The sequence below is a fragment of the Mustelus asterias genome, unplaced genomic scaffold (genome assembly GCF_964213995.1).
Source record: "Mustelus asterias unplaced genomic scaffold, sMusAst1.hap1.1 HAP1_SCAFFOLD_430, whole genome shotgun sequence".
In the NCBI taxonomy this organism is placed as follows: Eukaryota; Metazoa; Chordata; class Chondrichthyes; order Carcharhiniformes; family Triakidae; genus Mustelus; species Mustelus asterias.
The window spans coordinates 190,912-206,504 of NW_027590385.1; the positions used below are offsets into that span (position 1 = coordinate 190,912).

The 15,593-nt window shown below is 43.6% G+C and overlaps 2 non-coding genes across 2 annotated transcripts; one reads left to right on the forward strand and one right to left on the reverse strand.

Annotated features, from left to right (window-relative positions):
- Positions 1-8,526: 8,526 nt before the first annotated feature.
- trnak-cuu (transfer RNA lysine (anticodon CUU)) lies at positions 8,527-8,599 on the reverse strand. Its single transcript has one exon. It is a non-coding gene; the product is annotated as a tRNA-Lys (tRNA).
- Positions 8,600-12,533: 3,934 nt separating this feature from the next.
- Positions 12,534-12,606, forward strand: trnat-ugu (transfer RNA threonine (anticodon UGU)). Its single transcript has one exon. It is a non-coding gene; the product is annotated as a tRNA-Thr (tRNA).
- Positions 12,607-15,593: the final 2,987 nt, after the last annotated feature.

Here is a 15,593-nt window from a genome sequence, read left to right on the forward strand (position 1 = left end):
TATTTTCAACTTTAGTTTATAGCCGCAAGTTACATTTGGTAATTTAAACGCTCGGTCGAATGCGGCCTTGATGTCAAGACCGATCACTCTCAGCTCACCTCGGGAATTCAGCTCCTTTGCCCATGTTTGAACAAAAGCTCAAATGAGGACAGCAGCTGAGTCACCCTGGCGAAACTCAAACTGGGCTTTGCTGAGGAGGTCTGTTGATGACCCTGCCATCGTCTAATTTGGCGGTAATTGGCTAGTTGGATTTGCCGTGCCTTTTTTTGTGCAGGACATACCTGGGCAATTTTCCACATTGTTGCGTAGATGCCAGTGTTGTAATTGTCCGAGAAGAACTCGGCTAGGGGAGTGGTAACTTCTATAGCACAAGTACTTTTGCCGGAATGTTATCAGGCTCCATTGCCTTTCCAGTATCCAGTGCCTCCAACCGTTTCTTGGTATCAATTGGAGTGAATCGAATTGGCTGGAGACGAGCATTTGAGATGCTGGGGACCACTGGAGGAGGCCGAGATGGATCATCCAGTCGACACTCCTGGCTGAAGATTGCTTTGAATTCTTCAGGTTTATCTTTTGCATCGAGGTGCTGGGCTGCACCCATCAGTGAGGATGAGGATATTTGTGCATTTTCTTCCTCCAGTGAGTTGTTTAATTGTCCACCACTATTCACGACTGGATGTGGAAGGACTGAAGAGGTTAGACCTGATCTGTTGGTTGTGGGATCGCTTACCTCTGTCTATCACTTGTTGTTTTTGCCATTTGGCATGTACATAGTCCTGTTCGGTAGTTTCTCCAGGTTGACACCTCACATTTTGGTATGCCTGGTGCTACTCCTGCGCCCCCCCCCCTCCCCCACCCACACACACACACCCTTGCACTCTCCATTGAACCAGAGTTGATTCCCTGACTTGATAGTAATGGTTATTTGGGGTATATTCTGGGCCATGAGATTGCAGATTGTGCTGGAGTACAGTTCCCCTGCTGTTGGTGGCCCACAACGCCCCATGCATGCCTAGTCTTGAGTTGCTAGATCGGTTCGAAGTCTGTCCCATTAAACACGGTGATAGTGCCACATAACACAATGGAGGCTATTCTCAATGCAAAGGCGCGACTTCGTCTCCACACGGATTATGCAGTGATCACTCTTGAGGATACCGTCGTGGACGGTTGCATCTGCAGCCGGTAGATTGGTAAGGATGAGGTCAAGTATGTTATTTCCTCTTGTTGGTTCCTTCACCAGCTACTGCAGATCAAGTCTAACAGTTACATCTTTTAAGACCCGACCAGCTCGATCAGTATTGCTGCTACTGAGCCATTCTCGGTGGTGGACATTGAAATCCCCCATCTAGAGTACATTCTGCGCCCTTGCCACCCTCAGTGCTTCCTCCAAGTGTATTTCAACATGGAGGATCACTGATTCATGAGCCGAAGGAGGGCGGCACCTGGTATCCAGTAAGAGGTTTCCTTCCACATGTTTAACCTGAAGCCATGAGACGACAGAGTCGATGTTAAGAATTCCCAGGGCAACTCACTCCCGATTGTATCCCACTGCGCTGCCATCTCTGCTAGCTGGCGGCACAGTGGTATACAGTCGCTGGGAGTTTGCTGGGGCATGAAATTGACACTGAGGCGAAATCGTCCCACAAGACGCTGAAGTGATCGAATTACATAAAATTTTACGAGGGATGATAGAGTGAACATAGACAAAATGTTTCTTCTTATTGGGCAATCGAGATCAAGAGGTCACAATTACATAAAAAAACAAAATACAATGAATGCTGGAATCTGTGCAAAAAACAGAAAATGCTTGGAAATCTCAACTGATCTGACAGCATCTGTGGGGAAGGAATAGAACCAACCTACTGTCACATGGATAGGTAGAGAGGCGGTAGATTTAAAACGGAGATGCTGGGGAACTACTTATTGCTAATGGTCGTCGACTTTTGGAACTCGCTGCCCCATAGGACGGTGGAGTCTGAATCATTAAAAAGGTTTAAAGAAGGAGACAGATATATTTCCAATACAACATGAATTAACAGATAAGGGGCAGTGGATTTGAGACCAGGGAAAGATCAGCCATGAACTGATTGAATGCTGGAGCAGGCTCGAAGCGTTGAATTTGCCCACTGCTGATCTTAATTCCTATGTTCCTAAGTGTAACTTTCAATTTTCAGAACCCACCAACCACATCAATGAGGCAGATGTGCAACCTATCTGCCAAAATACTTGTTTTGGCAGATAAGGCAAAGGAGGATCCAAAGAGCTTCGACAAAGACAGAAAGGGCAAAAGAGTAGCAAGGGAGAGAGTAGGGCCTCTTAAGGATCAACAAGATCATCTGTGTGCGGATCCACAAGAGATGGGTGAGGTGCTAAATGCATATTTCTCATCAGTATTTGCTGTAGAGAAAAGCATGGATGTTAGGGAACTTCAGGAAATAAATAGTGATGTCTTGAGGAGTGTACATATTACAGATAAGGAGGTGCTGGAAGTCTTAACGCGCATCGAGGTAGATAAATCCCGGGACCTGATGAAGTATATCCCAGGACATTGTGGGAGGCTAAGGAGGAAATTGAGGGTCCCCTAGCAGAGATGTTCGAATCATTGATAGTCACAGGTGAGGTGCCTGAAGATTGGAGGGTGGTAAATGTTGTGCTTGTTTAAAAAGGGCTGCAGGGAAGAGCCTGGGAACTACAGGCCAGTGAGCCTCACATCTGTAATGGGTAAGTTGTTGGAAGGTATTTTGAGAGACAGGATCTACAGGCAATTAGAGACGGAATGAATTATTAGAGATAGTCAACGACTTGCCTAGGCTTGCAAAATCTCACCAACCATCCTGGCTGGAGATAATACACACCTCTTTAACCTGTGCTTAACCCTCTCTCCACTCACAATGTCTGTACATTTAAGACCTGATTACCTGTAAAGTCTCGCATTCCAACCATTATTTTGTAAATTGAGTTTGTGTCTATATATGCCCTGTTTGTGAACACAACTCCCACTCACCTGATGAAGGGGCAGTGCTCCGTAAGCTTGTGGCTTGTGCTACCAAATAAACCTGTTGGACTTTAACCTGGCGTTGTGAGACTTCGTACTGTGTTTACCCCAGCGGGTGGTGGTGGGGGTGGGGAGGAGGAGAACTGGGGGGAGCGGTGGAAACAATCCTTCAGCATGCACACTATCAAACAGTCTCGCCGTTGCAGACTTGTCAATGGGATCACTTTTTATTATTCCAAACTCTAGAGAGAAAAGGGTAACCACAATGAATCTCTCCTCCAAGGGCAACTGTCTCATCACAGCAATCAATCCATTGAACCTTCGTTACACAGACAGCGCGAGAATAGAGGGAAATAAGAACACACTATGGAAAGTGGATAGAGGCACAGTGAGAGACTGAGAGAGTGCAAAATAATGAGGTCGTTACACAGAAACAAAGAGAGACAGATATAGACAGTGCGTGGGGGAGTCAGCCACATCGTATGAATGAATAACAATGTACACAAAGCCAGCGGCCGGAACCCACAAGCATTGGGTCCTCTGAATTGTTGACTAGGGATAAAGAGAAGGTCCAAAAGAAGAGTCAGCTTTTGAAAACATCTTGAACTGCCTGTGAGTGCGTTGTGTTGTTAGATTCCTTGTGTTGTCAGTTTCCCAAACCAAACCACGGGAAAACTCATCCTGCCGTGTGCACGGCAAAGAAATGAACAGGACTTTGCCATTGCAAACAACAACAATGGGGCTCGTCCTGGAATTGAACCCGGGACCTCTCGCAGCCTTGCACATCACAACACCCAAAGCGCGAATCATACCCCTGGACCAACGAGCCGCTGTTGCGGGAGCTCCTCAAATACGGATATATATTGTCATACAAATCTGATCAGACAGCTGCCCTGAAAGCTGGAAGCGCTGGAGAAACTCAGGAAGCCAGGCAGCAAGTGCACACAGGGAAAGGACTCTCTTCTTACACCTTCATAACCTTTCATTTTACCCTTTAAGCTGGTAAAGTTTGAAAATGTAGGAAGTTTTAAACAAGTGAAATCCAGGAGGAGCGAGGAAACATAACAACAGGAAAGGGCCCTGACCGGGTACAATTCAAGAGAGATAAATGAACAACTTGTTTACAGTCCATGGTCTGAGCGTGAGGAAAGCAGAGTATCATAGAATGTTTGCACCTCAGAATGAGACCATGCACAAAATCTTTGAAGAAGTCACGTGTGCTGTGGATAATAGGGAGCCGGTGGGTGTACTGTACAGCGATTTCACAGGAGCTGCAGTGATGAGGTTGGTGGATTTGGGAAATTGAGAGGAACACATGAGCAGCTTGTCTGACTATTTCATCTCTTTACCGCTTTCATGCTGCAGCGAAAAGTAATCCTTGTTGCCATTGGATGAAGGACTAACTTCTGTTCTACCTGAACAGAACATTTTGAAAGAGAGACTTGCCTCTGGTGGAAATAGATCTGAGATGAAAATAATGAAATATAAAACGAAGTAAATTAGATTAAACATCCAACGTGTTAGAAATATTGGGTCATCCAAACTATTAGAAATATTGGGTTGACAGTAAGTGGCATGAATTGATGCTGTGATCGCAGATATAGAACTGGAACCCACCATCACACTGAGTGAATCCGCTGTCTGTTTAAATGTTGATCAAAGAAAAATGTTAATCACTTTACACAATGGAACGTACGGTAACTCAGTCAATAAGCACCCTCCACTCACAAATAACAGAAAGGGTTAATTTCATCTCACAACTTTAAACTTCTTGCTGTTCCGTACATTTACCATGAAGGTTTATAAAGTAAGTGAATAGAATTTGTGATGGTAAAAAACATGTCCACGCCCATGAGGTACGTAAGCATAGTGGCGGACACAGAGGAACAAACATAACCATAGACCACGCGAGACAGAGGACAAAGGAGCAACAAAACGGAGGTTAGACATTGAAGGAATATAGCTTAGGAGTCGAGCATTTGACTGCAAGTCAAGACGCTTCTGCATTCAAATCGGATGCCTCTGAATATTCCCTTAATATCAATGAGCTATACCCCTTCAGGGCATTTTTGCAATCAATGATGAAGTACAAACTAACATTTTGTTTGCTCTAATTCAGTTCATATGCAACAACGATCTAGAATCGGGGAAATTTTAAAAAATGTTAATTTCAATTATGTTTCGACCTTATTTTAAATCGGGGAGCCTTTCGTATATGAAATGAACATGTTAACTCCTACAATCCAGAAGCTCTGCTCATGACCAATGTGACCGGCCTAGAATATCAAACAGTGCAGTCTGATTGCAATTTAAATCCTTGCTTTGTAGAATTATAATTCTGTTGAAAACCTTAGCCATGTGGCAGTCATTCATCTAACATAAGATTTAGAAAATAGCATTTGTCCCGAATTTTATCTCTTTCTCCATGACTGCAGTTGCAGAATATTATTCAAGCATTGGGGAATTGTAAATACCACATGGCTGTGAGGTAATGTGATTCCTTAATATTTAATAACACTTAGAGATGGGACAGCTGTTTTGAAAAGGTATTATCAGTTTTTTTGAACACAATAATCAGTATACTTCAGGAACACAGGTGACAAATGGAAGTGTTTCGAATTTGATGCGTGTCCACAGATTCTGCCAAACCTGCTGAGAATTTCCACCATCTAATGCTTGTATTATAAATGCAGGTTTTATCAGAACATAAAACACACCGCAAGACGGCAACGATAAATGAAATAGTCCCACAAGCTGTTCACGTGTAAATTTTAATTTCCGAAACCCACCAATCTCATCATTACTGATCCTGTGAAACTTACCTTGTAAAACACGGCAGGCATTCATCTCTCAAAGAACTGAAACGCCTCAAACATGAACTCTCTGCTCTCAATCTCAGGACTTTGCAATTATAAAAAACAGCATGCTGGTGAAAGTTTAACTCAGTCCTCACTCCACTGATCTTTGCCGACTTACTGTGTATTTCCCTCATTGAACACATTTCAGGTTGGGACAGACAAATTCCTGATCTATTGGCAGCGCTTTGCAGCCTATCACTGTCCTTCACTATCTGTGTTTGTTCTTGAACTGTTGCCCATGTGACATTTCCAATTCGGACACAAATATAGATCTAACTCCACTGCTTCTGACAGAGCTGTTTTCGATCAGGAAACAACTCAGGTTTGTTAAATGGATTATCAAAAACTTTAAATCTTAGCATATTGAAGCCGATCAATGACCCTGAAAGCGCCAAATCCTCAGCACTGGACCATGAGGATTTCATTCTCCTGGTTCTCCCATAGACTGAATACAGGAATTCCACAGTGCCAATTATTCACAGTCGCATTCTCCTTCCAGTCCTGTGCACGTTGTTCAGCTTTGAAATTATTCATCTTTTCACATTAGCTTCCAGTGTGATGAAAGCAGAGCAGTGATAAGCTGAAGGATTTCAACAGATTTACCACAATAAGGTTTATAACAAACATTACTCTTTGAATGTGGTGAGCTACAGTGAAATTTTATGCAGTCGAAGGTAACTCACTCATTCTGACAGTTGGTACCAGCAATTGCAATGTAAATATGATGTCGAGATACCGGCGTTGGACTGGGGTGGGCACAATAAGAAGTCTGACAGCATCATGTTAAAGTCCAACAGGTTCATTTGCTCCGATAATAAAATCAATTTGCTTTATGTTATCAGCGCCCCGAAAGCTCCTGACTCCAAGTAGACCTGGTGTTGTAAGACTTCCTAATGTAAATATGAATTGTTGTGGAATTGACAGGATTGTGGAATGGGGCAGATTTTTCCTTCTTCCTGTTCAACCTGCCACAAGTATCTCTCCCGTTTTCGACCAGGAAGCAATACCCACTCTCCTTAATTCATGTGTTGCACGAGAGCAATGAATCATCATTCCCTAACCGTGAATCGAACCCAGACCATGGCAGTTAAATAAGCGAATTCTATCGACGAAACCAACATGGAAATTGAAGTGATCTGAGCACTATTGAGCAATTGTGGGCGTGTGTGTGCGTGTGTGATTTGGGAGAAAGGTCACGTGCTCTCGGGTAATCCCTGATGAATGAAGCCTCCGACCTCTTTATCGCTGAGCGTTTTGTGTTCTTGAGAAATCGTCCTCTGGAGCTGATGCAATGAGGCCAGGAGAGTAATTCACTGCACCGTCTGCAATGTGATTGCGGTGCGATTTGCTGAAAGCTGTTAATTTTATAAAATTAATCTTTTTGCGAATTCTAAATGAAATGCCCTTCAGTACCCGGTAAGAATTCTCACAACACCAGGTTAAAGTGCAAGAGGTTTGTTTGAAATCACGAGCTTTCGGAGCGCAGCTCCTTCATCACTCACGCTGAGGATTCACCACATTTTTCTGTCTTTGAATGAAAGCAATAGATATCGCGTCAATTCCCCTGTATCCTGAGTGTACGACACTGATTTCCACAGTACACTGCTTTAAATGTTTGTTTTCAATGTGAAATTAAGTAGTTTGATTCCATGTGAAGCATTTAAACTTACACTCTTCCGGGAAGATGGTGACATAGTGGTAAAATCAGTGGAGTATGAATCCTGTGACCCAGGCTCACAGGTCACGATCCCAAAGCAGTCTAGAACTGAAACGGAATTGAAAGCTAGTCTCCGTAATGAAGCTTTGTTTTCTGATTGTCATGAAAACACATCTTGCACAAGGAAATCTGCCATCCTTCTCCTTTCTGGCCTCCATGGGACTCCAGAGGAAAGGCAATGTGATTGACTCTTAACTGCCCTCTGAAATGGCCCAGCAAAATACCCAATTCAGAGGGAAATAGGGATGGACAACAAATGCTGGCATTGACAACAAAATATATATTGCATTAGCAGCATTTTATGAAATGATTGATTCTCATTTTGTTTCATTTCATGTGAAACAGGGTGATATATTCCAGTGTCTTATTATTTAAAACCTCAACCTTTCAACAGTTCAAACAGGTAAGATTCAGTCAGAGAAAAGTGAACCACTGTGATCCAAACCTAGGTTTTGTAGTTGCTCCGTATCCCACCTCAAAACAGAAAATGTTGGAAGGACTCATCGGCTTCAAGAGCTTCTGTGAAGAGGGAAAGAGAGTGAATGATTCAGGTTGCTGACCTTTGACCCTAACTGGAAAAAAGTAGTGATTTAATGATTTTCAAACAAGTACAGAGTCAAGGAAAATAGAGAGGGAGAGGAGGAAAGAACAAACGGTATTTTGATCGGATGGAAGGCTGCAGCGATTGAATTACAATGGAGATGATTATTGTTCCCACTGACACAATCTCGCAGATCTGGGTTTGAATCTCATAATAAATGAGAACAAAACCTCTCTCGGAGTTCAGCGCTAAACTCCCCGCCTTCCAGTGAACCGGAGGCAGTTTTCAGCCACAAACCCACAACTGTGAGATAAGCAACGTAGAAAGAAGAAAGACTCAGCTTGAGCGGTGACACTTCGGGAGGAACGGAGATCTGGAATTCACCCAGGAATGAGGCAAAGTTTGAAACCAATGTCGCCCAACGTGGGGCTCGAACCCACGACCCTGAGATTAAGAGTCTCATGCTCTACCGACTGAGCTAGCAGGGCACATGTGCTAAGCTGCTTTCCATAACCTAAAATGCATGGAGCCAACTATGGATTTTTCATCTGGTGTCTCAGCTTGTTCTGATTTCAAAGTTCACAATGAATCCACCGACAAAATCCCCAAAGTTCCTATCCATTCCTCTCAATCATTAATTACATTATTCACATCTTCCAATTCTTAGCTTCACCTCTCCCAAATATTCCAAACTCCTCTTACATCATTCACCTTATTATTCTTTGTTCTTAATAATTTAGCCAGGGGTGGGGGGAACTCAACATTTACACTGTTAAACTGTTTCCCAGTTTCCGACTTTTCAGTAAGATCAACTCTGATAATTCTAAACTCCAGAGCGAACAGACTCATCCCACTGATTCTCTCCTCCCAGGAGAAACGGAGAAATCAATCCAGTGAACCTCGGTTACACACAGACAGCGAAATAATGGACAGAGCAAGGAGCAAAAGATGTCAACGTAATAAAAACATAGAGAGAGAGTGTGAGGGAGATATATAGAGACAATGAAAAACAGAAATAGCGAGTGCGGTACACATCCACAACCCACGAATGAATAACAATATACACACAGCCAGCTGTCTCAACCAACAAACATGGGGTCCTCTAAACTGGTGACCAGAGATAAAGTGAATGGCCACAAGCATATTAACCTTTTAATGTCTTGATTTTCTTGTGTGAATGTTGTGTTGATAGATTGCCTGCACTGTGTGATCAGGTTCTCAAACCAAATCCCACGTAAACCAATCCCAACGTTTGCACTGCAAATACATTTATAAAGCCTATGACTTGTCCAATACGAAACAACAGCTGATTGAGGGATCTAGCCCGACTTGTGAACCCGAGATCGCTCACACGTTTGTGGTTGTTTACTAACCAGGCCCGAGTAATACCCCTCGTCCAACGAGCCGCTGCTGAGGATGTTGTTCAATAAAAATATTTCCATTGACATCCAAAGCTGCTCAGACTTCTGCAGTGAAAGGTGAAAATGCTGGAAAAACTCAGAAAGCCAGACAGCTTGTGTGCACAGGAAAACAAATCTTATATTTTAGCACCATAACCTTTCATTGGGAAGAACTGGGAATTTCTAGAAATGTAAGAAGTTTTAAACAAGTGTTATCCAGCAGCATAACAAGAGGGTTTGAGGCCTCTTGCCGGGTGTAAATCAGGAGAGATTAAATGAGGGAAACAAAGAATTTTAAAGTAATTAAACCACAAAATGGGGCCATTCCTCAGTCCCTTACAGGACGCAGTTGTGGTGAGGATGAAGGGGAACCTGTGGATGTAATGTACGTAGATTACATTGGAGCCACAGTGATGAGTTGGTGGGTTTTGAAAATTGAAAGTTACACTTAGGAACATAGAATTAGGAGCAGAAGTGGGCAAATTCACCCCTTCGAGCCTGAACCGTCATGCAATCAGTTCATGATTGATCTCTCCCTGTTCTCAAATCCACCTCCCTACCTGTTCCAATATCCCCTCATCCCTTTAATTATCAGGAATATATCTGTCTCTTTCTTGAAATCATTTAATGATTCAGACTCAACCGTGCTATGGGGCAATGCATTCCACAAATTCATGACCTTCAGTGAGAAGCAGTTCCTCCTCATCTCAGTTTAAATCTACCACCTCTCAACCTATACATTTGACATGGTGTTCCCGATTGCGCATAAGAAAAAAGATTTTACTTTCTTCAATCCTATTTAGAATTTTATATACCACGATCACTTCAGCATATTGTGGGACTATTTCACCTCACTGTCGATTTCATGTCCCAGCAAGCACAATTGGTGTTGTCATTAGCTGAAGCAGTCACTTATGTTCCACCCAAACTGGGCACATTAAGGGATATGTGGTAAGTCATTTTGAAAAATACAGTTCACCCGTGACCCTGGGAGTCCAGTGGGTTGTATTCAGTACTCCCCAGTGTTGTTTGTTTTCAATTCCCGCTCAGGAAACGATCATTTATAGGTCTCAGCAAACTATTAAAAAATAACCTGATTGACTATCTGATCGAAAGCAGATCTACTAATTTCAGCCGAGTGAGTTTTGCAAGTCTACATCACAGCTGGAAATGTCACATGTGCAACAGTCAAGAACAAACACAGTAGCAGAAAGATAGTGATAGGCTGCAAAGCGCTGACAATTGAGATGGTGATGGAAGGTAACATTTGGATGGTAAAAAGGTCAGATTTTGGCGTTCACACTGAATTATTCACCTTTCCCCTCACTCTGCAACGAAAATATTTGGAAAAGGTTCTCTCTCGTTTCAAACAGTCGAAAGTGGAATTAATAACTGTAAGTGGAATGTCTGTTGTATGTTGTCACTGATTGAATGTATCACTGGGATGGAAACAGAAGGTGCCATATTGCAACAGAGACTTGCTTGTGGTGAATGTAGTCTGGCCTGGCGCGAAAAATAAAGCAATACATGCAGTGTGTGTAAAGCAAGTTGTAAAACAGGCGAAAAGCAGCTGGTCTGGTGGTCAGAGTTTGACACTTTCACTGCTGTTTGGATTGGTGGTCAGGTAATGGAGATTTGTTGCTCTCATCCAAACCGTAAAAACAAATGTCAGTTATTGCCTTGTGGAACATATAAAACACAATCTCGCCTCATGTCCTGAAGTGAAGACTGAGCAAATTCAGCAGGAGGTTTTTTTCTTGTCATTTCTGGCAGGATGTTGGGAACCAGACAAGGTTAAGGGCAGTTTAAATGGTGCTGGTCCTTCACTGCAGCTCATTCTGTTTCTGACAGGATGTGATTCCTGCTTGTTACAGAGTTCAGGATAAATTGATTCAGTGAAGGAGCAGGCTCAAGCCATCTGATGGACTGTCGCAGCTCCTTTGCTGCTAATTTTAATAACAATACCAGTAAAGGGCACAGCTCCTGACGTGGTAACGTAGCCGAGTAATCTAATCCAGTGGCTGAAGGTCCAGTCTTTACGGAGCTGTTGGTTCGACTGCAGCCACTGCCAGAATGGGTTTGAGTTTTGGTCCCTGCAGTTGAAGTCCAGCATTTCAGATTGAATGCAAGAATTTGTGCCGTGTCGTTTTTGGCATGAAGAAAGAGGAGCGACAGAGCAATGTAAGCAGTTGTTGAGGTAAAGGAACGAGTGTGGAAGGAGCAGCAAATTATCGTGGATTCTGGAATCGGAAACAGAAAGAGAAAATGCTGGAAAATCTCACCAGGTCTGGCAGCATCTGTAAGGAGTGAAGAAAGCTGACATTTCGAGTCCAGACGACCCTTTGTCAAAGCTGGGAGGAGTGGAGTTGCTCCGATAGAGAATATAAACGGCAACACCGGTTGAATGGCTGTCTGTCGAAATAAACAGCAGGATTGCAAACATTGAGACTGCAGTCCCGGCCGAGGGGATGTATTGGGATTTTCAAACTGAGGTTCAAATCCTGTCATGTGCGCTTCCCGTCATTCCTCATTGTGACTTTTTTTTATTGAACGTTATTAGAAATGAAGCAATGGGTGCCGAGATGATCAACTCACTGCAAATTTGTCACATCAGCGTCACTGAGGGTCTCGTGATCAGCGTCGGCGCCGTGACGCGGTTTCGATTCCCACACACGGAGTGAATACATTTTTGTTCATTTATTCATTTAACAAAAACAGCGTCCGTGAAGTGAACAACAAGCTAAATCTTCCAGCTAGATGAACTTGTATCAGAGCTGGAAAAATCAGAGATGTAACATTGACGATAAACTCTGAAGAAGAACCACATGACACACACAACATACATGTCAAGTACATACACAATACACATGTCAAATCATGTCACTTTCAACTTCTGTCTTTTAACTTCCGGCTCTCCACCTCAGACATTTCCACATTCATCAAAAATCTCCGTCCTCAAATCCCATCCTGGTCCTCAATCCACGGATAACGCTGCACTAACTGGGAGCGCCTTGCAGCATTTGGCTCCATAGCTCAGTGGTTAGAGTGCTGGTCTTGTAAACCAGGAGTCGCGAGTTCAATTCTCGCTGGAGCCTATGAGCAAGGTTCAGCTAATAGAAGCTGTCGGAAAAGGGAATAGAGTCTGGGAGATGAAATGGGGAGCTTTGATGAGTGGAGGCGCAGATCGAGTGCAATTATGGAAAGCGAACAGGTATTTCTTTCTTCGTCAAAAAATAGAAAAAGCAGCGCATATTTGAAGAGCTGAAAAAGGTAAGTGTCGATATTCAGCATAGAATACATGCGTTTGTACAAGGAATGCATAAAGCTGGCATGGAGGTGGAGGCAATGATTGGAAGGAAAATTGCATTTTGGTGTTTATTGACGGCAGACTGGAGTCCAGGTATAATGAGGTGTTGCTGAAGTTGCACAGGGTTTTGTTGAGACCACATGTTGAATATTCTGTGCAGATATGATATTCACATTTAATAAAAGATGTGTTTGCATTTGAAACGGTGCAGATAAGGTTCAGCAGATGATCCCTGGGATGAGGGAGTTGTCGTATGATGAGAGGCTGAGTAAATTTGGCTGAAAGTCTCTGGAGTTTGGAAGAATGAGAGGCGATTTCGTTAAACCTGCACAAGACTGATTGGGTTTGACAGGGTGGAGGCTGAGAGATTTCTTCTGCTGCTCGGGAAATCTAACCCACGGCAGTACAGTCTCAGGAAAATGGGCTGATCATTTCGGCCTAAGAAAAGGCGAAATTACTTCACTGAAATGGTTGCGAATCTTTGAAATTCTCTATGCCAGACAGTTATGGAAGCTCCATCATCGAATACATTTAAGGTTGGGATAGACAGGTTTCTGGCCTCTCCGGGAATTCAGGGACAGGGAGAGCTGGTGAAAAACAGAGTTGTACCCAAAGATCAGCCATGACGGTATTGAATTTCGGGAACACGCTCGATGGACCGAGTGGTCTACTCCTGCTCCTAGTTATTGTGTTCATGTGTATGATCAAGCTAGTAATTCATGTTAAAATAAAAACAGAAAGTTCTGGAAGTTCTCAGCAGGTCTTGGAGCAAATGTGAAGCGGACAGAGAGTTAAGGTTCTGAGTCTAATATGGCTCTTTTTAAACTAGCAACTGAGTGTGAGTTACAACAATTAGCACAATATCGAGACAGGGAATTGAATTGAATGCAGGCAGTGAAAGCCCTGAATTTAAACTCCTGTATTATTTCTGCAGTAAACTTGTTCTGGAAACTTACCTGCCAATTGAAAGTGTGGAGGTTTGAGAGCACCCCGAGCCAAATGGACTCCCGCTATTCCTGTTTCTGCTTATATTCCCGACACAGATTTACTTTGTGCCCTTCTGTAACAGTGAAATATTGTCCAAACTTTGCCAGTCTTGCTGTTATTCAGTAAATTACCATACTGTTATGACACAGAGGCTCATCCCCTTTATCTCACATCGTAATCTGGAAAAACTATTTGTGAAACTGCTAACTGTTTTTAATTAACGTTCAGAGGCTTATTAATGATAAAAATGCCTGTCACTCACTTTGACTGAATAATTAACAAGCTATTTTATTCAAACAACCAAGAACTTTAAGTAAACAAGTAAAACATGTTAATTAAGGTACGGTTCGACTGAAATGCAGTTCAAATAATACTAGGAACATTCATTACCAAAACTGTAATAACAGAATTTCAGTCACTCTAAAAGAAATTATACAAACGGCCTCGATGGGATTCAGAAGATTTTGGAGTTCTTCAGTCATTGTGCGGTGTCTGTAAGGTCTTTCTAACTCCGCATCCTTCTGTTAGATAGTTTTCTTGAGCGAATTTTAATCTGTCAGGGGTGGAGAACTGCTGTAGAGGCAAATGTTTTTTTGACTGGCTGCCCTGGCCTCTGGAGATGGTCACCCAAGATATTATCGAGAGATGGCTGTTCCTCTGGCCTTTTTTTACCTGATGTGGAGATGCCGACGTTGGACTGGGGTAAACACACTGAGAGTTTTAACAACACCAGGTTAAAGTCCAACAGGTTTATTTGGTTGCAATTGCCATTAGCTTTCAGAGCGCTGCCCCTTCGACAGATGGAGTGGATATCTGCTCGCAAACAAGGCACACAGAGACAGAAAATCAAGTTACAGAATACTGATTAGAATGCCAATCCTTACAGCCAACCAGGTCTTAAAGATACAGACAATATGAGTGGAGGGAGCATTAGGCACAGGTTAACGAAATGTGTATTGTCTCCAGACAGGAGAGCCAGTGAGATTCTGCAAGTCGAGGAGGCAAGCTGCGGGGGTTAACGAAAGTATGACATGAATCCAATATCCCGGTTTAGGCCGTCCTCATGTGTGCGGAACTTGGCTATCCATTTCTGCTCAGCAACTCTGCGCTGTCGTGTGTCGTGAAGGCCGCCTTGGAGAACGCTTACTCGGAGATCAGAGGCTGAATGCCCATGACCGCTGAAGTACTCCCCCACAGGGAGAGAACAGTCATGCCTGGTGATGGTCGAGCAGTGTTCATTCATTCGTTGTCGTAGCGTCTGCATGGTTTCCCCAATGTACCATGCCTCGGGACATCCTTTCCTGCAGCATATCAGGTAGACAACGTTGGCCGAGTTGCAAGAGTAGGTACCGTGTACCTGATAGATGGTGTTCTCACGTGAGATGATGGCATCCGTGTCGATGATCCGGCACGTCTTGCAGAGGTTGCTGTGGCAGGGTTGTGTGGTGTCATGGTCACTGTTCTCCTGAAGGCTGGGTAGTTTGCTGCGGACAATAGTCTGTTTGAGGTTGTGCGGTTGTTTGAAGGCAAGAAGTGGGGGTGTGGGGATGGCCTTGGCGAGATGTTCGTCTTCATCAATGACATGTTGAAGGCTCCGGAGGAGATGCCGTAGCTTCTCCGCTCCGGGGAAGTACTGGACGACGAAGGGTACTCTGTCCACCGTGTCCCATGTTTGTCTTCTGAGGAGGTCGGTGCGGTTTTTCGCTGTGGCGCGCCAGAACTGTCGATCGATGAGTCGAGCGCCATATCCTGTTCTTATGAGGGCACCTTTCAGCGTCTGGAGGTGTC